Source organism: Balaenoptera physalus (genome assembly GCF_965194825.1).
Source record: "Balaenoptera physalus genome assembly, chromosome: 18".
NCBI lineage: Eukaryota > Metazoa > Chordata > Mammalia > Artiodactyla > Balaenopteridae > Balaenoptera > Balaenoptera physalus.
The window spans coordinates 5520615-5546374 of NC_138899.1; positions in this window are offsets into that span (position 1 = coordinate 5520615).

Sequence of the window (25760 nt, forward strand, 5' to 3'; positions counted from 1 at the left end):
TGATTTTCTTCCCCCTCTCTGTTCAACTATTTCTCATGTTCTATCAAGTTTGATGTCCTAAAAACCTGGCAAATTGTCCTCACCTTTCCTCTTTCACTCCTGTGCCCCAATTGTGTCCCTCCTGACTGGTCTGGACCCAGAACCAGCTGGCGTCCCCCTCTGCCAGGCACCTGTCCCTCCCCTGCCCTGGAGCCCAGCAAGGCCCAGCTACGATCTCATAACTCTCTTTTTCAGAAGAATAAAAACAAGCCTATTATTATTATTATTATATTATTGAAGTATAGTTGATTTACAATGTTGTGGTCATTATTGCTATACAGCAAAGTGATTCACTTATACATATATATACATTCTTGGTTCTTTTTTCTTTTCATTATGGTTTATCATAGGAACTATACTTCAGTAATAATAATAATGAAACAAGCCTAAAAGTCGATTAAACAAACAGAGACTAATTTTCTCCACGTTCAGGTTCTCTGGAAAAAGAAAAGTTTGTATTGCATGTAAAAATCTGGTCTTGACTTAGTGACATAGAGCTTATGTCACCTTAGACTTACAAAGCGAGACTACTCTTTGAAGTTGCTGGTTTTCACCTTTGAATTCTTCAGTTTGTCCGCAAATGAAGAGCTGAATAATCACGCCGTCGCTCTGATCAATGTCAAGGCCAGTCCAGACTGAGCCCTCCGTAGGACTTTTAGTAGCAGCGTCTCATTCAACCCCAATTACTGATTACTGACCTGCTGGTTCTCTCCACTCCTCTCCCGGGTGCTATCTCGGCAGGCAGCCTGCAAGAGGAGGCCCTGAGACATGAGTAGAGTGGGTCAAAAGCTCTCAAGTCAGGAGCCTGAGTTTCTCCATGGGGTTTCCCAGGCCCGGCTTCCACGCCGTTATGAAGGTCAAAGTGCTTTATCCGCAGTAAAATCCTCCTGTGTTGTGGGATGCCCTAATCGTGGCTGGTGCCGGGGGGCTGGACTCTTGGTTGCAGGCGGATTTTGATGGAGGCTCCCTGTCAGCCGGGTGATGCCCAGTGCCCAGAGGAGAGTTCCAGAAGCATCTGTGAATGTGCCCACACGCCTGCAAGGACATGGGAGGACTGCCTGCACCCTCGTGCATAAAAGGTGGCAAAAGTGCTTCACACATCAATTTCAGTTTCCTGAAGAAAGGGAAGCTTTGACTGAACGAGGTCTTGTCTCCAAGGCAACGCATAAAAAGAAAATGGAGAAGAATCATGTTGTTAGTTGTTAGGATAATTTTTTTTTTTTTTTTTTACTATTTGTCAACATTTTTCAGTCTAAAACATATTTTGTCTTGGATCCCAAACTATCAATGTGTGAACTTGATTATTCCAGAAACAGACATACTGGGAAGGTACAGGGAACCATACTTGAGATCGGGACACAGAATGATGCATTTCCAACGTTTGTAGGAAAGTCAGGTCTGAACTTGCCCTCATATTCTGGTCACATTCTCCCTGTCCCCGGAGGCAGGAGTTGTAGGGACAGCTGGCCCTGTCAGAGCTCCCGCCTCGCCTGTCTCCCCAGTTCCTCTAACTCATTTTTGTTGCTTCCGTGTTAACTGCTGTCTCTCTTTCCAGATCTGACTGTGTCGCCCCATCGGAGGTCGCTGGTGGGCGGTCTCTGTGCCAGTAGTTGACAGGTGGCTAGCTCAGCGGAGCAAATTGCTAATTGAAAGTCACCATCATCACCCTGGCTCCCAGTCGCCTCCTGAAAGTCACCATCATCACCCTGGCTCCCAGTCGCCTCCTGAAAGTCACCATCATCACCCTGGCTCCCAGTCGCCTCCTGAAAGTCACCATCATCACCCTGGCTCCCAGTCGCCTCCTGAAAGTCACCATCATCACCCTGGCTCCCAGTCGCCTCCTCTGCTAGGCTGATGCTTCTGAAATGTTCTCAGCCAAGGCTGCAGGCCCAGATTGGAGAATTGGGGACCTGTGGACCCCATCTTCACGTTGGCTGGGGGGCCTGGCATCTGTTGCAAAGCTAGGAGGTTGGCACGTGCCCGAGGCCACTAAAAACCTGGCCTTTTCACTTGCCATCCAAGTCCGATAGTGAGGAAAATGCTCTGATTCAAACCCGTATCTTTCTGCCGAATCATTGACTCAGGCGGCTGGGTTTGTCTATGTAGATCATTTGGGGGAAAGTTAAAAGAAGTCCTCCATGCGTTACCCGTGGGCTCCAACTCTTGTTTGGTTTCTGAAAGAACAGCTTTGAAAGCCCCTAAAAGGGAAAGGTTGAAGGTACCGCCTCCACCCCCATCCCCACCCGCAGAGGGGAGATGCCCGCCAAGTAAAGGGCAGGTCACAGGGGTCAGCAGGGATAATGGAATTTCAGAAACATTGTAAAGGAGCTGTCAGGCCCAGGCACGCTGAGAGCGGAATGAGGTCCAATCTCTACAATCTGATGTCCAGGAGTAATGAAATGATGGGTCTATTTCACACAATGGACCTGTCAAGAAAAATAGTGTTGCTTCAAGAAAACTTGGAGAGCTCTCCTCGAAGGCCTTCAAAGTATCAATTTTCAGGTGCTAAGTGGTAACTAAAGTTAGCAAGTTATAGTAGCATTCAGTGAAATTAGATCATGTCAATGACAACGGAAGGCGTCAGGATGAGTGTTTGTTCCCATGGATGGAACATTCCAACCACGCTTATATTTACATCAGTGGAGAACACTTTTAGGTCAAAAAGGAGACTGCGTCTTTTTATCTCACTGAAATGCTCTGTTCTTGTGGGTTAAAATTCTCCTTTGAGGGAAGGGTCTGCTTTGTCTTTAATACTCAGAGAAATAGTTCATTGTTGAAAAAAGTTTTCTCTTCATTGAACCTTTTTTTTTTCCCTTAAAGTTGATTGTAGAAATTTTTTTCTCCAAATGAACTAATATGATTCTTTTATTTGATACTTAAGTCACATAACTTGTATTAATTCATAATCGCTTTTTTTTTTTTTTTGGCCATGGTTTCTGTGAGGCTGAGAACTGTTAAAGCACCACCGGAATAACTATGGGTTATTTAGCCTTAGTTTTTTTGGTACAATTATCCCTCACCCTCTTCATTAGCTGATTTTCACTCTATCTTTCTCATTTGAATTGTTATACAATAGCTGTGGATTTCTTCTGAGTTTTTGTTACAGAAAATAATTTAAGATAGATGAGCTGCATTAATAAATAAGTAAAAGAATGAAGTCGTAGTAAACTAATACAAGTTAAACTTGGGCAGCAAAGTGGGCTAGGCCAGGTCCTGCCAGCATGGGTGTTGACGGGAAGCCTGTTTGTTTTATCCAAGAGTCAGAGGAGAGAGATGAAAGCCAGAGGCAAGAGGAGAACTGAGGTCCCAGGCTAAGAGAAGGGGGGACCATGCATCAAATTGGGATGACAAGGAAAGGTATAAACAGAGATTAGCGCAGGCGAGCAGTAGCCAAGGAGGTTGGAGAAATGGAACCGGGAGCCAGGTGCAGGCTAAGTGACATTTGACAGTTGGGGAACTAAATCTTCCAGCGTTAGACACCCAGTTGGGGCTTTCTTTTATGTAGCCCGGGCCAGATAACATCTGTATAATATCCTCATTGCTGGCTGGTCAGAGAAAGGCCCCCTGGAGGCCGACGGGAGGCATGGGGTGACTGCATGTGCATCCGTCACGTGAGCCGTAAGGCTGGGCGGATCTGGCAGCGCAAGCCCCGCCTCCTGGAACCGCCAGTAACCCCCGGCCCGCTGGTACCTGCGGGAAGGGATGCTTAGAATTAGAGCAATAAGAATTTTCATAGGAACTCTCTGAGCTGCTATTACACGCTGCCTTGAATTTATGAAACTGTGCAGGCCAGATATCAATAAAAAACCACATCTGTGGACTGTATATGGCCCCTGGGCCACCTGTCTGCGTCGTGAAATAACAGAGCTGTGTTTTGGAGTTGAAAGAACTGGTCCAGTCTGGTCTCTGCCACCTGCTAGCTGCTTGACCTTGGGCAAGGACAAGGGGGCCCACGGCCACCTCGGAGTCCTCCTTATCTGTACCTGTGCCTTGGTTTCTACCAGTACCACTGGATGCTTTTCCGTATGCTTATGTCCAATGTGCCCAATTGTATTTTGAGGTCTGGGAAGACAGGTATTGTGGTTTACATTTCTTTGAATCTCCCTTTCACATGACACTGTAACTAACACATAATTAGAGCTTAACAAATATGCATTGCTGTGGGTGAAATAAATTAGGAGTTTGGGATTAACAGAGATCCACTACTATATATACAATAGGTAAACAACAAGGACCTACTGTATAGCACAGGGAACTCTACTCAATATCTTGTAATAACCTATAATGGAAAAGAATCTGAAAAAGAAGACATATATATATATACACACATATATATGACTGAATCACTGCTGTATACTTGAAACTAACACAACATTGTAAATCAACTCTACTTCAATTAAAAAAATGCACATTGCTTAGTGGATACCTCCTGAGTTTCCAGAGTATCGAGCTATTCCTTTTTATATCCTCAAATTTATCTTCTTCCACTCTATAGCACCAGAACTCACAATTTTGAACAAATGGCCCCTGTCATTTTTCCTCATTTCTAATTTCTCATGTTCTAATTAGGTTATTTTCTTACGTAAGTCCTAGCTGGACATCCTTTTAAGTCATCCTTTTAAATGATAGTAAATAAAATACTGAACAGTAAAATCCTGTCTTATTTTTTTTTTAAATGGATACAACAAAATGTGTGGTGACATTCGGGGATGATTTCCCTCTCCAGATGGGAAACCCCAAGTCTTAAAGAATTTTCAGAAGGGAAGTTTTCCAGGTATATAGGCTACTTCTTGTCTTTGTCCCAACTGAGAAGGCTGCATTTGCCCTTCTTTCATCTGTTTGGTACAGCGATTATAGGGAATCGGAGGAGTTCTAATGTTCTGACGAAAGAAGTTCTAAACACCGATATAACGTAGCATTTCAGCGTTGCCCTCAAACAGCAATCAGCTGTGGGTTAGCCTCAGCACAGCCCTGAAAACATCTTTCCTTAGTGCACAAAGTCGTCATCATGCATTTACTCTCACTACGGCGGCTGCCAGCGCTGCTCCTCTTCATTCTGAGAATGTCTGTAGCAGCTACGATGGGCACCGCGACGCTGCTACAACGATGGGCACACCGTCTGAGTGCATTCCAACAACAAAAGTTTATATGTCATTCCCGCTTCGTGTCCTTTTGGGTAGACTGAAGCTCTGCTCCCCTTGCTCTGGGACTCGTAATGAAGAAGAGGCCCCTGTGTGGAAAATTGCTGGGCAGATGGAAGAGAAAGACCTGGTGAGCCAGGTGGCTGGCTCTTGAAACTAACTTATGCTTACAAACGATGCACGTCACTTTCGACTCACCATTTGTTGGCAAAAGTGCACAGGGTCAGAGAAGCATAATTCTCCCACAGTGAGGGCTACCACAAGGAGGGCCCTGCAGAGGGGCCACCAGAATATCTGACGAACTGTACTATGATCAGCTCTTTCCCTTATTCTAGCCCATCATTCAGACAGATGCTGGTCTAAACCGTCAGGCATCCGAAAGGTTTGGCGGACTGAATGGCCAGCTCTCTTTTTTGTTAGGAATTTCCAAAAAATACTGATGTATTTTGTTGGGAAGATAGATTGATTCAATATCTTTAGAGAGCAAATTGGTAATTGTTGTTAGAGTTTCAGATAAGATTCCACTTATAGGCGTATATCCTGGACAAATTCAAGCTTTTGTGCGTAGGGAGACATGAACCAGGGGATTCACCACAGCGTTGCGAATGGATGAAAAAAAATGGCAATGTATTTATATGATAGAATTAAAAAGGATATACAATGATTAGAGTGAGGGGACTAGATTTGGCCCATTCATGCTAGGAAGTTGAAATGTACACCCAATAACTGGAGTAAATAAGACGGCTGTGTATCACCATGAATAGATATCAAAACATACTATTGAACCCCAAACAGCAAGCTATAGAATCATGTAGTACAGTACAATAATATATAGGTACACTTTAACAAGCAACACTATCTCATTTGTGTGTGCCTGTGTGTGTGTGTGTCTGTGTGTGTACGTGCACATGCGTGTAACCTGGACAGGAAATGCACATATCAAATTCCCATAATGATTGTCTCTGAGGAGGTAGGAAACGGGACTCAAGTTACAAAAGGGAAGGGACCATTCACATTATCAAATGTGTCATTACTTTCTTAAAAAAATTAAAACCACAAATGTTGATATTTGTTGATTCTGGGTAGTGGCTGTACAGGAGTGTGTTTTATTATTTTCTGTGCTTTCCTGCAGTTTTGGGGGGTTTTCTTCCTGCAGTTTTTTTTTAAACATCAAGTTAGTATATTTGCAGATATTCCCCACGCTTTTGCTCCTATGGGTCGCCTCCTACACTGAAGTTTTTTTCAAAGTAGACAGCTTCGTTTTGCTCCACGGATTTCAACTTTTCATCTGGGTGTCATCAGTGGACTTCCCCATATTCATTATCTGGAATCTATCACCTGCCTTTTATTCTGCTGCCTGAAACTTTAGCCCTTCCACCCACGGTCGGGGCTGGCAAACACTCGGTCTTACTGCATCCCGTCACTCAGAATCACCCGTATTTCATTCTCAAATTGCAGAGTGTTTACCCCCAAATCCACAGCTACTCTTAGAGACTGAAGTGAAATACATCAAGACTTGTCAGATACATTGATCTGTGGCCCAAGAAATGATTTTATTCCTTTTATACCCATCATGCTTCCAAGTGTGTAAATTATACCACTTTCCCAACCTCCCTGGCAAGCACACGGAGCAGGAAGATTCTGGGATTCATGCCAAGAAAGCACCCCCCATGCATCAGACAAATGCAGCTTTCTCAACACGCTTTGGTAGGCAGCTGAAGGGATACAGGAGGGTAAGAATTAAGGCTTATGTGCTACTCACCACTTTCAAGAAAATCTTTTTTTTTTCTGAGGTTAGTGAATAACACTCTGATAAATTTCTGGGTTTTTCTTTCCACTCTTTGGCTGCCCTTAGTTTGGCAAAACGAAATAAGCGTGTCACCTGATGATCAGCCTAATAGATGACTCCACCCATCATAATTGGCTTCTAAACCTTTTGGCTTTGACATTGCTATTGAAACCCCTGCAGCCACCAGTAATGTAAGCCTCACAGCAAGGAAGCCAGCGGAATAAAGAAAAAAGAGCATAATAAAGATGCTGCCCAGCTAGGGGGGGAAAAAGAGTTAGAAATGTGAGCTGTGGGTTCATTCAGAATCATTTCTCCCTATCTGTCCCTTTCCAATCAACCAGCAAAACTCTCTGCATTAGCCAAACTTACACTCAACACAGTCTGCGTCTTGGACAATCAAAAACTCCCTGCGCGTCTCTGAAACTCTACTAGTCGCCAGGGCTGTGTCCTCACTTGGCTGGGTTATGCGACCCCTGGAGCTGAGCATCCTGTTTGGGCTCATGATCTGATGGAGAGACGAGATGTGTCTTCAGAACTGCAGATTTCCATATCTCACTGCTGAAACCATCTTCACCCAACTGTCCCACAGTTACCAAAAATCCAAGAAGGCCCCAAACTCACTTCATCAGCTTTCCAGCCAACCAACAAAAAGCAAAGAGAAACGAACCAAGCTGGTTCTTCGTTTTGTACCTGCTGCCTCTGGTGATGGCACCACGTGCTCCTGCAATTTTTCTGTCCCTTACAGTTACGTGCCGGAAAGCACGTGAGCCTTCCACTTCCCAAAGCGTGTTTCCATCCCTGCGTACTTCAGTCTGTCATCACCTCTGGTCTTTTTTTTTAATAAATTTATTTATTTTTGGCTGTGTTGGGTCTTCGCTGCTGCACACGGGCTTTCTCTAGTTGCGACGAGCAGGGGCTACTCTTTGTTGCGGTGCGTGGGCTTCTCACTGCGGTGGCTTCTCTTGTTGCAGAGCGTGGGCTTCAGTAGTTGTGGCACGCGGGTTCAGTAGTTGTGGCGCACGGGCTTAGTTGCTCCGCGGCATGTGGGATCTTCCAGGACCAGGGCTCGAACCTGTGTCCCTTGTGTTGGCAGGCGGATTCTTAACCACTGCGCCACCAGGGCAGTCTCTCGTCTCCTGTCTTGACTACATAGCAGACAGGATCTACCGTCCCTCCCCCAACCCACCACTCCCGGAATCCATACTTGCCTGGTAACCATAGTAATTTAATTAAAACTCAAATCTGCCCACAGCCAGCCTTCTTCCCAGGGTCCCCACTGTCTAGGGGCTAAAGTGTGGGCCGGTTAACATGTCACGGAAATCCCTCCAGATTTCCACGGTTTTCAGACCTCACCTCCTTTAGAAAATCTTCCCGACCCCCTGGACCAGGCATGGGTACCATTTTTTTCTTCTCTCCCAAAATAACACTCCTTTTCTTTGTTTCCCTTCAAACAAACTTCTCAGTCACTTTCTAGCCTTCACGTTGCTAAATCCAGTGGTTAATGCCGTGTCTCCATCTTATGTTAAATTCTCAGCACCATTTCACAAGGCGGCCCACAGCTTTCTTCTTGAAACCATTTCTACCCTTGGTTTCATAAAATCCTTCTTTCCTGGTTTTCTTTTACTTCCATCTTCATTAATTCCCCGTCTAATCTGCTGACTCCTGATTCTTGCCTCAAACTTTGAATATGGGGGATATTCCATGATTTAATCATACCCCCCTTTCTCTGTTTATCCTCCTTCTCTCTAGAGGGTCTCATTCTCTTTCTTGGCTTTAAAAAAAGGTTCTATATCTTCATCCAAAGCCTCTCCATGAGGTGTATCTCCACTGGCACAACTGCGTCTCTATTTGACATCTCTGCTGGTAGGATAGTCTTATGTGTCAAGGCGGCTAGACTAACAGTACCCAGCTATTTAGTCAAACACTTACATAGGTGTTGCTGTGAAAGGGTTTTGGAGATGTGGCTAATGTCTACAATCAGTTGACTTTAAGTAACGCTGATTCCCCTTAATAATGTGGGTAGACCACATCTAATTAGTTGAAGTCGTTAAGAGCAAAAGCTGAGGTTTCCAGGAGAGGAAAGAATTCTGCCTTAGGATAGTACCACAGAAATCCTGCCTGAGTTACCAGCCTGCCAACTATTCCTATATATTAAGTCCCTTAAAATCTATCTATCTATCTATCTAACCTATCTATCTATCTATCTATCTATCTATCTATCTATCTATCTATCTATCTATCTATCTATCTATCTATCTATCATCTATCTATCTATCTATCATCTATCTCCGTCCATCCATCCATCCATCTATCTACCCATCCATCCATCTATCCATCCATCCATCTGTCTCTTCATCCATCTATCTCTTTCTGGTTCTGTTTTCTGGAGAATCTGACTGATAAATGGCTGTCTCACCTCTACCTCTAACTCAGCCCACCTCAAACACACACAGCCTGGTCCCCTTCCTTCTTCGGGTCACTAGTGCCAGTTGCCCCGCCCCAAGCACAGTCATTCTTCACCCCTCACCCCCTCCCCTCGCCCTGTATCCTGGTTTGCCTGGGACAGTCACATAGATTTGTGGATCCAGGGTATCTATTTATAGATTCCCCTTTCACTCTCACAGTTGTTGTTTGAATGATCAATTACACACTCTATTCCATCAGCAAGTTCTGTGATTCTTCCTTTAAATTAAGGTCCCCATCCATCCACCTCTCTTTCTCTCCTCTGCTACTCCTCTGGTCCATGGGAGTCTCGTCTCCTGCCAGGCTCCTGAGAGAGACTCCTCCATGCTTCTCCTTCCTTCAATCTTGCTCCCTAACAATCCCTTCTCATCTTGGCAGCTTTGCCAGAACGACCTCTGAAAATGCCAATCGGATCATTTCACCCCTTCCTTGGGATCTTCCAGTGGGCTCCCATTATATGTAGAAAAAATGAAACCCAGCATTCCTATCCTGCAAGGCTTCACTGGTCTTCGTCTGACCCCTCTTGGTCCCCACCTCCTTCCCCTCTCCCCTCGTTCACCAAGCTCCAGCCACACCACATTTCTATCCAGCCCAGCTCATCCCCAACCAGACTGTGTTCTTGCCTCGACTTCTGTCTAGAACCCTCTTCCTCTCCATCTTCACCGGCCATTTCCTTCCTATCGCTCAAGTCTGTTTCAGGTACCACCTTCTCAGAAGTGCTCCGTCGCAGGTGCTGTTCTCTAAACCCTCCCCACCAGCATCCACTTCCCCTGTGTCTGGGGATAGCTGTGTGATGTGACTGTGGTCATGACAGGCAAGTGGAAACTTGGAGGGTGTCCCTTGGCCGGCAGACATCACAGGTACTGATCCTGTCCCTTCCTCCCTGCCTGGAGCTTTGGCCGCCTGTCATCTGTCAGTCAATCCATAAATGTGTATCAGATGAATGAATGAATGAACACTGTCTCTCATGTATTAATTGGTCTGTGCTCTCCCTGTGTGGATAAAACAGATAAAAACAAGAGAAAATAAAACAAATGTTTTAAGACCTGCTGGTATTTACGATTAGCTCCTTCAGCGGCAATACCCTATTTCAATTTAGAAACAGTCATCTGCTATCTGCTCTCCCGCCACCCCAAACCTTACACATAGATGTAAAGCTCTAGATAGATCCAGACAGGCTCCATTTATTGCCTGAGCTCTCCACACAGCTCACTGTTCCAGAACCTCAAAGTCTAACCTGGGCCAGCATTCTTGGCTCACGCTAACTTAATTACAGCCTACTGACAGCCAGAGAATGTCCTTCTCCCCACTCCGATTGGAGCGTCTTGAGCCCTGAGGCCTTCGCAGATGGAAGCCTAAACGGCCTCATTAGACATAATTATAATGCTCTCAATCTTTTAGGCTCTCATACCTTTCAAAAAACTTGCTGAATTTTGATTAGAATTTTTTTAAAGGGACAGAGAATATTTTCTCCCTAAACTTTCCTGTTAATTAGGGCTGAAAAGGCAGCTAATAAGGGAAGTTTTACCTTTAGGACACTCCTCCTAGAGAGCCAGGACAAGGCATTCCAATCCCTAGGCCTCACGAGGGCTCCCTGATTCTTGGAAGAAGTAGAAAGAGCAGGTATCACGTGAAACTTCGTAGGCACTTTTTTTTTAAACATATAGATTTTTTTTTCTCTTGGTCGTGCCACGTGGCATGCAGGATCTTTGTTCCCCGACCAGGGATTGAACCCATGCCCCCTGCAGTGGAAGCACGGAGTCTTAACCACTGGACCACCAGGGAAGTCCCATGAAACTTCGTATGCACTTTTGTCTCTCTGTGTTCTCAACTTATAAAAATGATGCCAACGAAATCTATAAACTCTGAACACCTGTGTTTTGGATGTGAGCCTGTGTAAGACATTTACCCCAAGCCTGTAGGATAAGCAAACCAGAGCCCTCCTACCTACTACTTAAACTTGCTCATGAACCTTGAACTTGTGAGACTAGTGAGAAAGGAATTGGAGCTTGGCTCTGTTTGGATGTGAGTAGCCAGCGAGAACTTCAAAAGCTGACCTCAATTAAAAGCAGATTCTGAAACTGAGTGGGAGGGACCCTATGGGGCCCTCTCAGGTACAAAAGCCCCTCTGTGTCCCCCATTTTTGTTTGTAGAAAAAGTCTTTCATGTCCTAGGCCTTCCCTGAGTTCCAAGGAGTGGGCACATGCAGTTACTAATTAGGGAAGTGAGGGAATGCAGAAACAGAGGAAAAGCAGTTACACAAGAACAGTGGTGACAATAGTTCAGCAATAAAAACAGGAGTCCTAGTTCTTCGAGGGATATACATAACAGTCTGACAGGTATCTTTGAGTCATTCTTCAGGAACTAAGACCATACCCCCCACACCAACGTGTCCCCTGCTGGCCTCTTGTTTTTAGAAGCCTGGCATCTCTGATTCCACATTGCATCCATCTCCTGCTGCTTTAACCCTGAGTCATAAGCCTCTTCTTAGCCCCGCACGTAAACATGTTGGTCACTAAAGGGATTTCGCCTGCAGCTTGGGGTGTATGTGATAGCCCCCTTTTAAAGAAACTCTGTCTTCCCCACAGTGATAAGGAAACATGAACAAGAAAAATTAATATTTGCCTTATCCAGTTCTGTAGGAACATCGTGACCAGACCAGGTGAATACCAACTGGAGTCCACTGACCAAGAAAAAAGACCTTTCATAATCCCCCTCGGCTGCAGCTGACGCCCGGTGTTCACCCCGTGACCTCACCTCCTCCTGCTTCCCCCTTCCCGGGCATAAAAGGAGCTTGAATTCTACCCCGAATTAAGATGGTTCTTTAGGACATTAGTCCAACATTTTCTCAGTTTGCTGGCTTTCCGAATAAAGTCAGCTTTCTTGCCCCAAAACCTTGTCTCTCAACTTACTGGCCTGTCGAGCAGCGTGACTGCCATCAGCTGGGACTCGGGAACAATTCCATGATGGTTTATGCGGCATAATTTACAGAATGCCAGGTGTGCACCCTAAACACCTTTCCAATTTCCTGTTGCAAAACCTGGTGCTTCACCATAAGATTTCAAACTATTGGACGAAAACACCAATTTTCCAAAATTTTAATCTGAATTTATATTAGATTATTTCCTTTGCAACAAGTAGCTAAAGTTGGGGAACTGGAAACTTGCAGAAGAAATATCTGTTGATTTTAATAAAGTCAAGATGTAGAGATTTGTTTCCTTTTCTCAATATTTGTAACAAACTTGCCCTTCTGGAATAAAGAAACATTAAGCTGCTCTAAATCATCACCCGGGAGTTTTTGGTTCTGCTTTGTTTTCACGGTGTTTGTTGCTACTGTTGCCACTGCCATAGTGGTTGCATAGATGCTCAGGATGGTCTGTCTGGAAGCACCGGGCCCTTCCAGGAAGGGAAGGTCTGTGTTATGGGCTGAACTGTGTCCTCCAAAAAAGCTCTGCCCAGGTCCTAACCCCTGGTACCTGTGGATGTGACCTTATTTGGAAATAGGGTCTTTGTAGATATAAATGTGTGAAGATGAGATCATCAGTGTGGTCTTTAATCCATTATGACTGGTGTCCTAATAAAAAGAGAGAAGGCCATGTGAAGACAGGACACACGGGGAGGAGGCCCTGTGATGTAGAGGCAGAGATTGCAGTGGTGGAGTGGAATTCTGAAGATTGCTAGCAACACCAGATTCTAGAATAGGCAAGGAAGGATTCTTCCCAGAGCCCAGAGGGAGCGTGGCACTGCTGACATCTTGATTTTGGACTTTGGCCTCCAGAACTGTGAGATGATAAATTTCCGTTGTTTTCTCCCACCTGCTTTGTGGTACCTTGTTATAGCAGCCCTGGGAACTTGACACAGCACGGTCCGGTTCTGGAAAGGCAGCAGCCTGCAGCCCTGCACATTGGGGAAGAAAGGGGCTGGAATGGCTGGAAGGTTGAGGGGACGTGATAGTCACTTTTGCTTCTATCATCATCTTACCTAAGATTAGCACGGCACGAAAGACTAACTGGGAAGTTGAAGGCTGGATAAGAAATGTGTAGGGAATTTCCTGGTGGTCCAGTGGTTAGGACTCTGCCCTTCCACTTCATGGCGCACGGGTTTGATCCCTGGTTAGAGAACCAAGATCCCGCATACCACATGGCATGGCCAAAAAAAAAAAAAAAAAAAAACAAAGAAAAGGAAATTTGTTCGTTCATTCATTTATTCATTCAACAAATATACTCAGTGAACACCAAGCACGTACCAGGCATGTTGTACAGCCTCCTTTCTGTTCGCTTGACTCTCTTCTGGGAATGCAAGCTAATGGTGGATAGAAATAGTGGGAAGAAAGTAAAAGAAGGAAGTAAGTTAAGAAGGAGCATGTACACACGTGTGAATAGGATGGATCCTTCCACTGTTCAACGTGGTAAACATGCCAAGCCCCCTAAGAAGGGGACTTTCCAGTAGGACTTGGAAAATTCAGTATGGCAAGATATTTGGCTCCAAGAAAGAGAACTTTCTGAAAAAGTTCATCAGAGAAAGACGTGAGGAAAACCAAATTGTCAGCTGTTCGCAGTCAGATGGCTATTTGCGTTTATGTCCTTAACAAAATAGAAATATAGTTTTAGAAGCTTGATATATAATGATTTTAATTACACAATAAATTTATAATAGCTAGAAAAATCTGATTAGACTTTATTTTTTTAGAGCACTTTGAGATTCACAGCAAAATTGAGTGGAGGGTTCATTATGGTCTCCCCCAGAATGAACATCTGCCACCAGAGTGGGGCATCTGTTACAATCGATGAACCTACACTGACACATCACTATCACCCAAAGTCCGTACTTCTTACATCAGGGTTTACTCTTGGTGTTGTCCATTTTCTGGGTTTGGACAAATGTATCTAATATTATGGCATCATACAGAGTATTTTCACTGTCCTTAAAAATCCTCTGTGCTACACCCACTCATCCCTTCCTTTCCCCTAACCCCTGGCAACCACTGATCTTTTTACTGGCTCCACAGTTTTGCCTTTTCCAGTATTATATATTTTAATAGTTTGAACAAGGTAGCAAGTAAACAATGCCTACCCCCAAAGCAAAGTGAAATTTTTATAACAGTTGATATTATATTAAACAAAAATATTTCTTTAAGCTCTACTCACAATAAATTTTTATAGCACAGGATAACAATTTCACAATGCCACATGAGAAATATATTGTGACTAAGTTAAAAAATAAATGCATATATATGGCTAATAAGGATTGGTTCCCTTTTCTAATTATTTTGAACAAACTTGTTTAGAAAGAAAACGTCTGGGATAAAGAAATGTTAAGCTTTTCTAAAACATCCGAACACCTAGTTTCAAACTTTTGCTACTTTAATTCAAGACATTTGTACATGTGGTTGATTTAGACTCATTATGTAAATATTACTTAATCTTATTGTTTTCTGGGTTTCTGCTCGATATTTATTTTCAGGTACTAACACAGATGTTGATGACTTCCATAGCTACTTTCAAAAAATTAAATTTAGAACTTGAGAATCACAGTAGTTTCATCTACTAGAAAAATGTGTTGAAGGAAAGAAGAAATACTATTGACTTTAGTAAAGTCTAAATATAAAGATTCTTGTTAAAGATGGCTTCATGTGATTATTTTCATAGTGAGATTTCTTTAAATGAGTAAATATCACTAGCAAATAATTATTTTAAGTTTCTCTTTCTCCTTTATTGCAATCTTTGCCATCAAAAAGATTAATAGCCTAAGTTCCAACATTTTTATTTCCCTTTCTTGGAAGACCATTCATTATATTTTATACCCTTAATGAGACCCAGTTTGATTATTAGCTATATCCTAAAAATTAAATCGGAAAAGGCATGTACATTAGTTTTATTTGCAGATAAAATGTGTTTAAGACCCAAATTCTAACTGAGCACTTGTTTCTGTAGCATTTATGGGGTACCTTTTGGTGTTCTTAGTTCCTTGTGATGACATCAATGTAACATATTCATATTATTTCCATTATGCACTTTTATAAGTTCAATGATTTGCTGATTGTAACAAAAAGTGTTAGAATCAGGTGTATGTCTTTATTTTCATGCTGCCATCCCCAGTGTCCATATGACATTGCTTCTAATTTGAATTTCTCAAAATGTATACATAGATACATTAATAATGTATTAATGCATACATTAATGTATAATAAGCTGTATGCATACAGCTTATTAATATAATTCATTTGTCACAGATTTGCTGAAGCTGAGAAAGGCTAAATATGATGTTTTTATGCTAGAGGATGCATCTTACTAAAAATTGCTAAAACATTCCTTAATTGTTCTATTTTTCCATCTCCTATTAATGTGTTTAATGGAACATTATCAAATTAAAATGTTATCATAGGGTTTGGCTAAAAAAAATAAGTAAAATAATAAACAGCAAAGTATTTAGTCATAAGGATTTTTTCCAGCTTTTCAGCTGATAAAATAAGTAAAACTGGAAAGTAGATTAAGAAAATAATCAAAAGTATAAAGCTAACAATACACATATGAGAAGAATTAAACATTCCTGGACCAGTGCAGACTTTCATTTTAACAACTATCCAGAATGAAAGAAAAATTGTTGAACTGATGAAGGACGTGAATTGCTATTTCATCATTGCCGAGTTCAGTTCTCTAGTCTGTTGCAACAAATTATTACACCTTGAAAAACAAGCCAGGCGTTTTACAAAGTAAACCAGCCCTCCAGTTTAACCTTGCTTGATGTATACCTAACGTTGATGCGCAGGCACCTAGGGCAAGACCCTTTCATCATTCTGTAATGACCCCACGTTCAGAAATGTTGGTAGACCACTACTTCCTAAGTGACTTTGAAAGACTACTAATGGCCATTGAAATTATCGTACGGTACAAAATGCTTTGACCCTCGGAAGGAATTTTATAGCCTTGCACTATTTCTCCTAGCGGCCCTGTGGCATTGGGCGAAAACTCCATCTCTGTGGAACAGTTGAGGAGATGGAGCAGACGGAATTCACTCCTGGGCTTGGAGTCCACAGGGGGGAAGATCCTAATCCAGGACTCTGGCTCCAAGACAACAGCAGAGTCAGGCTCTGACCCTGCAGATGGGCTTCCCGTGGACTTGGGGGATGCGGCCAAGCTCTTTGGGAGAGATCTGCCCTCTGCAGCTCCTATGAGAGCCCCCACCCCCACAATCCCTGTCCCTGATGCCTTCCTGCCCCAAGGGGAGCCCGAGAATCCTGACCAGGCCTGATGGCAGCCCGGGTGTTGTGCTGCAGACAGAGGGTTAGTCATGGAAACAGGATGATACGGTCACACGGCAGATCTCAGAATCGTCAGGGTCTCCTTGGTCTCACCAGCAATTTGGACAAGAACCTTCCCGTCCATTTCAACTTTAATGCTTACTCTCCTCCAAAATCGTCATTCTGAATGGTTTAGGTGTCTCCTACACTCATCTGAAGGAACGAAGGGGAGCCAAATCTCCCGTTCTGGCTGCAAACATCAAACCTTAGAGGCTTGGGAAGGAGAAAAGTGCCATTCTTCCTGCCTTCTAGTTGAGCAGACGATGTGGTTTTTGTCTGGTTTGGAGAGACATTCACTCACCAGGCCAAGCCAGCACCCCAGGCAGGCGGTCACTCCTGGGAGAAAGCACCTTCGCTTCCCCTTTGTGCGCTGTGGGTGTACCACGCTTGTCGGGTGAATTAAATGAGTAACTCGGTGTGTGAACACTTCTATCTGCACAATTATGCAGTCCACGTGGAAACCCATTGATTGGATCGTGTTCACAACTCATGAAAAACTGCTTTAATGCCCCCTTCCAGGTTGCTGAGCAAATTTAGCTAAGGTTACTTCCACTTGCTAGATGGATTTTTACTGAGAGATTGTAGTAAGTAGAGCATTTTTCTAGGTCTTGTGGGGGAATAAGAGGGTAGAAAAGAAGAATTCCGGAGAGATCTTCAAGATGGCAGAGGAATAAAACGTGGAGATCACCTTCCTCCCCACAAATACATCAGAAATACATCTACATGTGGAACAACTCCTACAGAACACCTACTGAATGCTGGCAGAAGACCTCAGACTTCCCAAAAGGCAAGAAACTCCCCACGTACCTGGCCGTGTGGCTGACAGGGTCTTGGTGCTCCGGCTGGGTGTCAGGCCTGAGCCTCTGAGGTGGGAGAGCCAAGTTCAGGACATTGGTCCAGCACAGACCTCCTGGCCCCACATAATATCAATCAGCGAGAGCTCTCCCAGAGATCTCTGTCTAAAAGCTAAGACCCAGCTCCACTCAATGACCAGCAAGCTCCAGTGCTGGACACCCTATGAAACAACTAGCAAGACAGGGACACAACCCCACCCATTAGCAGAGAGGTTGCCTAAAATCATAATAAGTTCACAGACACCCCAAAACATAATGATCAAGGGATCAATCCAAGAAGAAGATATAACAATTGTAAATATTTAGGCACCCAACATAGGAGCACCTAAGGCAAATGTTAACAGCCATAAAAGGGGAAATCGACAGTAACACAATAATAGTAGGGGATCTTAACACCCCACTTTCACCAATGGACAGATCATCCAAAATGAAAACAAATAAGGAAACACAAGCTTTAAATGACACATTAAACAAGATGGACTTAATTGATATTTATAGGACATTCCATCCAAAAACAACAGAATACACATTCTTCTCAAGTGCTCATGGAACATTCTCCAGGATAGATCATATCTTGGGTCACAAATCAAGCCTTGGTAAATTTAAGAAAATTGAAATCATATCAAGTATATTTTCCGACCACAACACTATGAGACTAGATATCAATTACAGGAAAAAAACCTGTAAAAAATACAAAGACATGGAGGCTAAATAGTACACTACTAAATAACCAAGAAATCACGGAAGAAATCAAAAAGGAAATCAAAAAATACCTAGAAACAAATGACAGTGAAAACATGACAACCCAAAACCTATGGGATGCAGCAAAAGCAGTTCTAAGAAGGAATTTTATAGCAATACAATCCTACCTCAAGAAACAAGAAAAATCTCACATAAACAACCTAACCTTACACCTAAAGCAATTAGAGAAAGAAGAACAAAAAAACCCCAAAGTTAGCAGAAGGAAAGAAATCATAAAGGTCAGATCAGAAATAAATGAAAAACAAATGAAGGAAACGATAGCAAAGATCAATAAAATTAAAAGCTGGTTCTCTGAGAAGATAAACAAAATTGATAAGCCATTAGCCAGACTCATTAAGAAAAAAAGGGAGAAGACTCAAATCAACAGAATTAGAAATGGAAAAGGAGAAGTAACGACTGACACTGCAGAAATACAAAGGATCATGAGCGATTACTACAAGAAACTCTATGCCAATAAAATGGACAACCTAGAAGAAATGGACACATGCTTAGAAAAGCACAACCTTCTGAGACTGAACCAGGAAGAAATAGAAAATATAAACAGACCAATCACAAGCACTGAAATTGAAACTGTGATTAAAAATCTTCTCACAAACAAAAACCCAGGACCAGATGGCTTCATAAGCGAATTCTATCAAACATTTAGAGAAGGACTAATACCTATCCTTCTCAAACTCTTCCAAAATATAGCAGAGGGAGGAACACTTCCAAACTCATTCTACGAGGCCACTATCACCCTGATACCAAAACCAGACAAAGATGTGACAAAAAAAGAAAACTACAGGCCAATATCACTGACGAATATAGATGCAAAAATCCTCAACAGAATACTAGCAAACAGAATCCAACAGCACATTAAAAGGATCACACACCATGATCAAGTGGGGTTTATCCCAGGAATGCAAGGTTTCTTCAATATATGCAAATCAATCAATGTGATACACCATATTAACAAATTGAAGGAGAAAAACCATATGATAACCTCAATAGATGCAGAAAAAGCTTTCAACAAAATTCAACACTCATTTATGATAAAAACCCTCCAGAAAGTAGGCACAGAGGGAACTTACCTCAACATAATAAAGGCCATATATGACAAACCCACAGCCAACATCGTTCTCAATGGTGAAAAACTGAAACCATTTCCACTAAGATCAGGAACAAGACAAGGTTGCCCACTCTCACTGCTATTATTCAACATAGTTTTGGAAGTGTTAGCCACAGCAATCAGAGAAGACAAAGAAATAAAAGGAATCCAAATCGGAAAAGAAGAAGTAAAGCTGTCACTATTTGCAGATGACATGATACTATACATAGAGAATCCTAAAGATGCTACCAGAAAACTCCTAGAGCTAATCAATGAATTTGGTAAAGTAGCAGGATACAAAATTAATGCACAGAAATCTCTTGCATTTCTATACACTAATGACGAAAAATCTGAAAGTGAAATTAAGAAAACACTCCCATTTACCATTGCAACAAAAAGAATAAAATATCTAGGAATAAACCTACCTAAGGAGACAAAAGACCTGTATGCAGAAAATTATAAGACACTGATGAAAGAAATTAAAGATGATACAAATAGATGGAGAGATATACCATGTTCCTGGATTGGAAGAATCAACATTGTGAAAATGACTCTACTACCCAAAGCAATCTACAGATTCAATGCAATCCCTATCAAACTACCACTGGCATTTTTCACAGAACTAGAACAAAAAATTTCACAATTTGTATGGAAACACAAAAGACCCCGAATAGCCAAAGCAATCTTGAGAACGAAAAATGGAGCTGGGGGAATCAGGCTCCCTGACTTCAGACTATATTACAAAGCTTCAGTAATCAAGACAGTTTGGTACTGGCACAAAAACAGAAATATAGATCAATGGAACAGGATAGAAAGCCCAGAGATAAACCCACACACATATGGACACCTTATTTTTGATAAAGGAGGCAAGCATATACAGTGGAGAAAAGACAGCCTCTTCAATAAGTGGTGCTGGGAAAATTGGACAGGTACATGTAAAAGTATGAAAATAGAACACTCCCTGACACCATGCACAAAAATAAACTCAAAATGGATTAAAGACCTAAGTGTAAGGGCAGACACTATCAAACTCTTAGAGGAAAACATAGGCAGAACACTCTATGACATACATCACAGCAAGATTCTTTTTGACCCAGCTCCCAGAGAAATGGAAATAAGAACACAAATAAACAAATGGGACCTAATGAAACTTAAAAGCTTTTGCACAGCAAAGGAAACCATAAACAAGACCAAAAGACAACCATCAGAATGGGAGAAAATATTTGCAAATGAAGCAACTGACAAAGGATTAATCTCCAAGATTTACAAGCAGCTCATGCAGCTCAATAACAAAAAAATGAACAACCCAATCCAAAAATGGGCCGAAGACCTAAATAGACATTTCTCCAAAGAAGATATACAGATGGCCTACAGACACATGAAAGAATGCTCAACATCATTAATCATTAGAGAAATGCAAATCAAAACTACAATGAGGTATCATCTCACACCGGTCAGAATGGCCATCATCAAAAAATCTAGAAACAATAAATGCTGGAGAGGGTGTGGAGGAAAGGGAACACTCTTGCACTGTTGGTGGGAATGTAAATTGATACAGCCACTATGGAGAACAGTATGGAGGTTCCTTAAAAAACTACAAATAGAACTACCATACGACCCAGCAATCCCACTACTGGGCATATACCCTGAGAAAACCATAGGTCAAAAAGAGTCATGTACCAAAATGTTCATTGCAGCTCTATTTACAATAGCCAGGACATGGAAGCAATCTAAATGTCCATCGACAGATGAATGGATAAAGAAGATGTGGCACATATATACAATGGAATATTACTCAGCCATAAAAAGAAATGAAATGGAGGTATTTGTAATGAGGTGGATGGAGTTAGAGTCTGTCATACAGAGTGAAGTAAGTCAGAAAGAGAAAAACAAATACAGTATGCTAACACATATATACGGAATCTAAGGGGAAAAAAAAAAAAAAAAAAAAAAAGGCCATGAAGAACCTAGTGGCAAGACGGGAATAAAGACACAGACCTACTAGAGAATGGACTTGAGGATATGGGGAGGGGGTGGGGTGAGATGTGACAGGGTAAGAGAGTGTCATGGACATATATACACTACCAAATGTAAAATAGATAACTAGTGGGAAGCAGCCGCATAGCACAGGGAGATCAGCTCGGTGCTTTGTGACCACCTAGAGGGATGGGATGGGGAGGGTGGGAGGGAGGGAGATGCAAGAGGGAAGAGAAATGGGAACATATTGTATATGTATAACTGATTCACTTTGTTATAAAGCAGAAGCTAACACACCATTGTAAGGCAATTATACTTCAATAAAGATGTTAAAAAAAAAAAAAAAAAAAAAAAAAAAAAACTCACATTCCAGTAAGGAAAGGTAGACACATATGAAAACCATAAGAGGTAAAGTTGAATAATAACATAATATAATATAATAATGTAATGACTGGAGGGTACTGACACGTATATAAACAGGTGACTACATGACAGAATGAATGAATAAATATTTGGGTTTCCCCCTGCTGTGCAACTTTTACCTTTGTAGATCTTCACAGCGACTTGCAATTATTAATTGTCTTGTTCACAGCACATCCCATAGAGAAATGTTTTATAAAGACAAAGAAGGTTAACGCAGACTTTGGCTTGAGTAAGAGGCATGAAAATAGGCATTTTTCTCCTCCTCCCAAATCCTTCCTGGTTTGATCATCTGTCGTCTGAAGCTTGAATGGAAGGTTTGGCTCAACTGTGTTCCTGCAGCAAGTTTGAGAGATACTTAAACTCCACTGGTGTGTCCAGAAGTTGCCTCAAACTCAACATATCCAAAATGACTCGGAATCTCCCAGGATTCCTCATCTCAGTAAATGAGGTGAGTGAATTGTTCACCCCACAAGCCAGAAATCCCAGCCTGTCTTCCCCCTACTTGCCCCAATCTAACTCAGCACCAAGGCCCAGAAATCTCACTTATCTATTTCCTCCTCTGCTCCCCATTGCTGTGCTGTGGTCCAAGCTGTTACCCTGTCCTGCCTGGACACCTGCAGTGGTCTAACTGGTCTCCCTGGGTCCATTTCCCCTTCTTTGATTCTCTACATGGAGGCCAGAGGGCTGTGCAAAATCCCCACTGATTGCGTCCTTCCCAGGCTCAAACCCTTCTGAGGTTTTCCATTGCCCTTGAGGTTGCTGAACAAGCCTGGAGTTGTCTGTCCCTGCCTTCTTCTCTGGCCCCATCTCCCTCCTCATCTTTGCACGCTGATCTCCACATCCATGTCCGAGCCCCTCTGTCTCGGAAGCTTTGTTACCTGGGGTTCCTCCCACTCTGAATGCTGCCAACCCTGTCTCTCCCACCACCCCATCGCCTGGAGAACTGTTTTCATCTTCATGTTAGGCTGATCTACATACTCCCAGGGACGACTTCTCTGATCCTCCCAGACCTGGCCCTCCTCTTACGTGTCATGGTTTGTAAGATACATGTGTGAACCTTGATCAATGTCTGTTGACCCTTTTGAACTCTGGGATCTATGAGGCCAGGGCCAGCTCACTGAACTCAGCAGAGTGATTGGCATGTGATGGGTGTTCCATAAATATTGGCAAAATGTGACCATAATACATTGGGGGTGAGGGAACATTACTGTATGTGTAACTGAGCAAGATCCTGTGGAGCTTTCCCAAGACAGACCCCTCCCCCATATCCTCTGCTGTAGCTCCTCTCTGAAGTACCCAGATCGTAGTATCTCACGCATATTTCCTGAGCTTTTCAGATGCTACAAACTACCACCAAATGGAAGAAATTAACTACTTGATGACAGTGAGCACTTGCTCCAGACCTTCTGGAGCTTAAGGATTGATCACCCTGGGACCCTGGCCCCTCCCTCACCGGGCCTTTAAAAATGGTTTGCTGAAATCCTTCGGGGAGTTGGGGGGGTTTAGCACCAGCCACCTGCTCTCCTTGCTCGGCCCTGCAATAAACCTTTCTCTGCTCCAAACTCCAACGTTTTCAGTATTGTTTGGCCCCACTGTGCGTCAGGCACATGAATTTGCATTCGGTTACGTACACACTACTAACTAAATTCCAGTGATCATTTACTATGGGTTACAAAGGCACAGAAAGATGCTTTGGAAGTAACTTTGCTCTTCCTCCCTCCCTCTCTCTCCCCCACCTCCCTCCCTTCTTTCTGAGTTCGGGTCTAGATACAAGTAGGGTTGGATTTGGGTTGGAGTTAGGGTTAGAGATAGGCTTAGATTGAACATTTTCCCTGTTTTTTAAAAAAAATTTTATTGAAATATAGTTGATTTACAATGTTGTGTTAGTTTCAGGTATACAGCAAAGTGATTCAGCTATACATATACATATATATAAGATTCTTTTCCATTATAAGTTATTATAAAATGTTGAGTATAGTTCCCTGTGCTATACAGTAGGCCCTTGTTGGTTATCTATTTTATATATAGTAGTGTGAGTATGTTAATCCCTGTTTCTTAAGAAATTACTTAAGTAATACTTTGTTCAGCAAGCCCATTAAACCCTTTGTGGCCAGCACTGTGTTAGGAAGACAAAGGTCAATCAAGGTTGTGCCTGTCTGTGAGGGACCCATCATTTGGTCGGGGGAGAAAAGTGAGCAAAAATGTCTGCAGTGTAAATAGTAGAGTTTTATAGTGTCCGGTCTTACATTTAGGTCTTTAATCCATTTTGAGTTTATTTTTGTGTATGGTGTTAGGGAGTGTTCTAACTTCATTCTTTTACATGTAGCTGTCCAGTTTTCACAGCACCACTTATTGAAGAAGCTGTCTTTTCTCCATCGTATGTTCTTGCCTCCCTTGTCATAAATTAGGTGACCATATGTGCGTGGGTTTATCTCTGGGCTTTCTATCCTGTTCCATTGATCTATATTTCTGATTTTGTGCCAGTACCATACAGTCTTGATTACTGAAGCTTTGTGGTATAGTTTGAAGTCGAGGGGACTTATTCCTCCAGCTCCGCTTTTCTTTCTCAAGATTGCTTTGGCTATTCGGGCTCTTTTGTGTTTCCATACAAATTGTAAAACTTTTTGTTTTAATTCTGTGAAGAATGCCGTTGGTAGTTTGATAAAGATTGCATTGAATCTGTAGATTGCTTTGGTTAATATAGTCATTTTCACAATATTGATTCTTCCAGTCCAAGAACATGGTATATTTCTCCATCTGTTTATGTCATCTTTGATTTCTTTCATCAGTGTTTTATAGTTTTCTGAGTACAAGTCTTTTGCCTCCTTAGTTAGGTTTATTCCTAGGTATTTTATTCTCTTTGTTGCAGTGGTAAATGGGATTGTTTCCTTAATTTCTCTTTCTGATTTTTCATTGTTAGTGTATAGGATTGCAAGAGATTTCTGTGCATTAATTTTGTATCCTGCAACCTTACCAAATTCATTGATTAGCTCTAGGAGTTTTAAAACACTCTTTGACATAAACCACAGCAAGATCTTTTTTGACCCACCTCCTAAAGAAATGGAAATAAAAACAAAAATAAACAAATGGGACCTAATTAAACTTAAAAGATTTTGCACAGCAAAGAAAACCATAAACAAGACGAAAAGACCACCCTCAGAATGGGAGAAAATATTTGCAAATGAAGCAATGGACAAAGGATTAATCTCCAAAATATACAAACAGCTCATGGAGCTCAATATCAAAAAAACAAACAACCCAATTAAAAAAATGGGTGGAAGATCTAAATAGACATTTCACTGAAAAAGACATACAGATGGCCAAGAGGCACATGAAAAGATGCTCAACATCACAAATTATTAGAGAAATGCAAATCAAAACTACAATGAGGTACCACCTCACTCTGGTCAGAATGGCCATCATCAAAAAATCTACAAACAATAAATGCTGGAGACGGTGTGGAGAAAAGGGAACCCTCTTGCACTGTTGGTGGGGATGTAAATTGATACAGCCATTATGGAGAGAAGTATGAAGGTTCTTTAAAATACTAAAAATAGAACTACCATATGACCCAACAATCCCACTACTGGGCATATACCCTGTGAAAACCATAATTCAATAGGACACATGTACCCCAATGTTCATTGCAGCACTATTTACAGTAGCCAGGACATGGAAACAACCTAAATGTCCATCAACAGATGAATGGATAAAGAAGATGTGGTACATATATACAATGGAATAATACTCAGCCATAAAAAGGAATGAAATTGGGTCATTTGTAGAGATGTGGATGGACCTAGAGTCTGTCATACTGAGTGAAGTAAGCCAGAAAGAGAAAAACAAATATTGTATATTAATGCATATATGTGGAATCTAGAAAAATGGTACACATGAACCTATTTGCATGGCGGGAATGGAGATG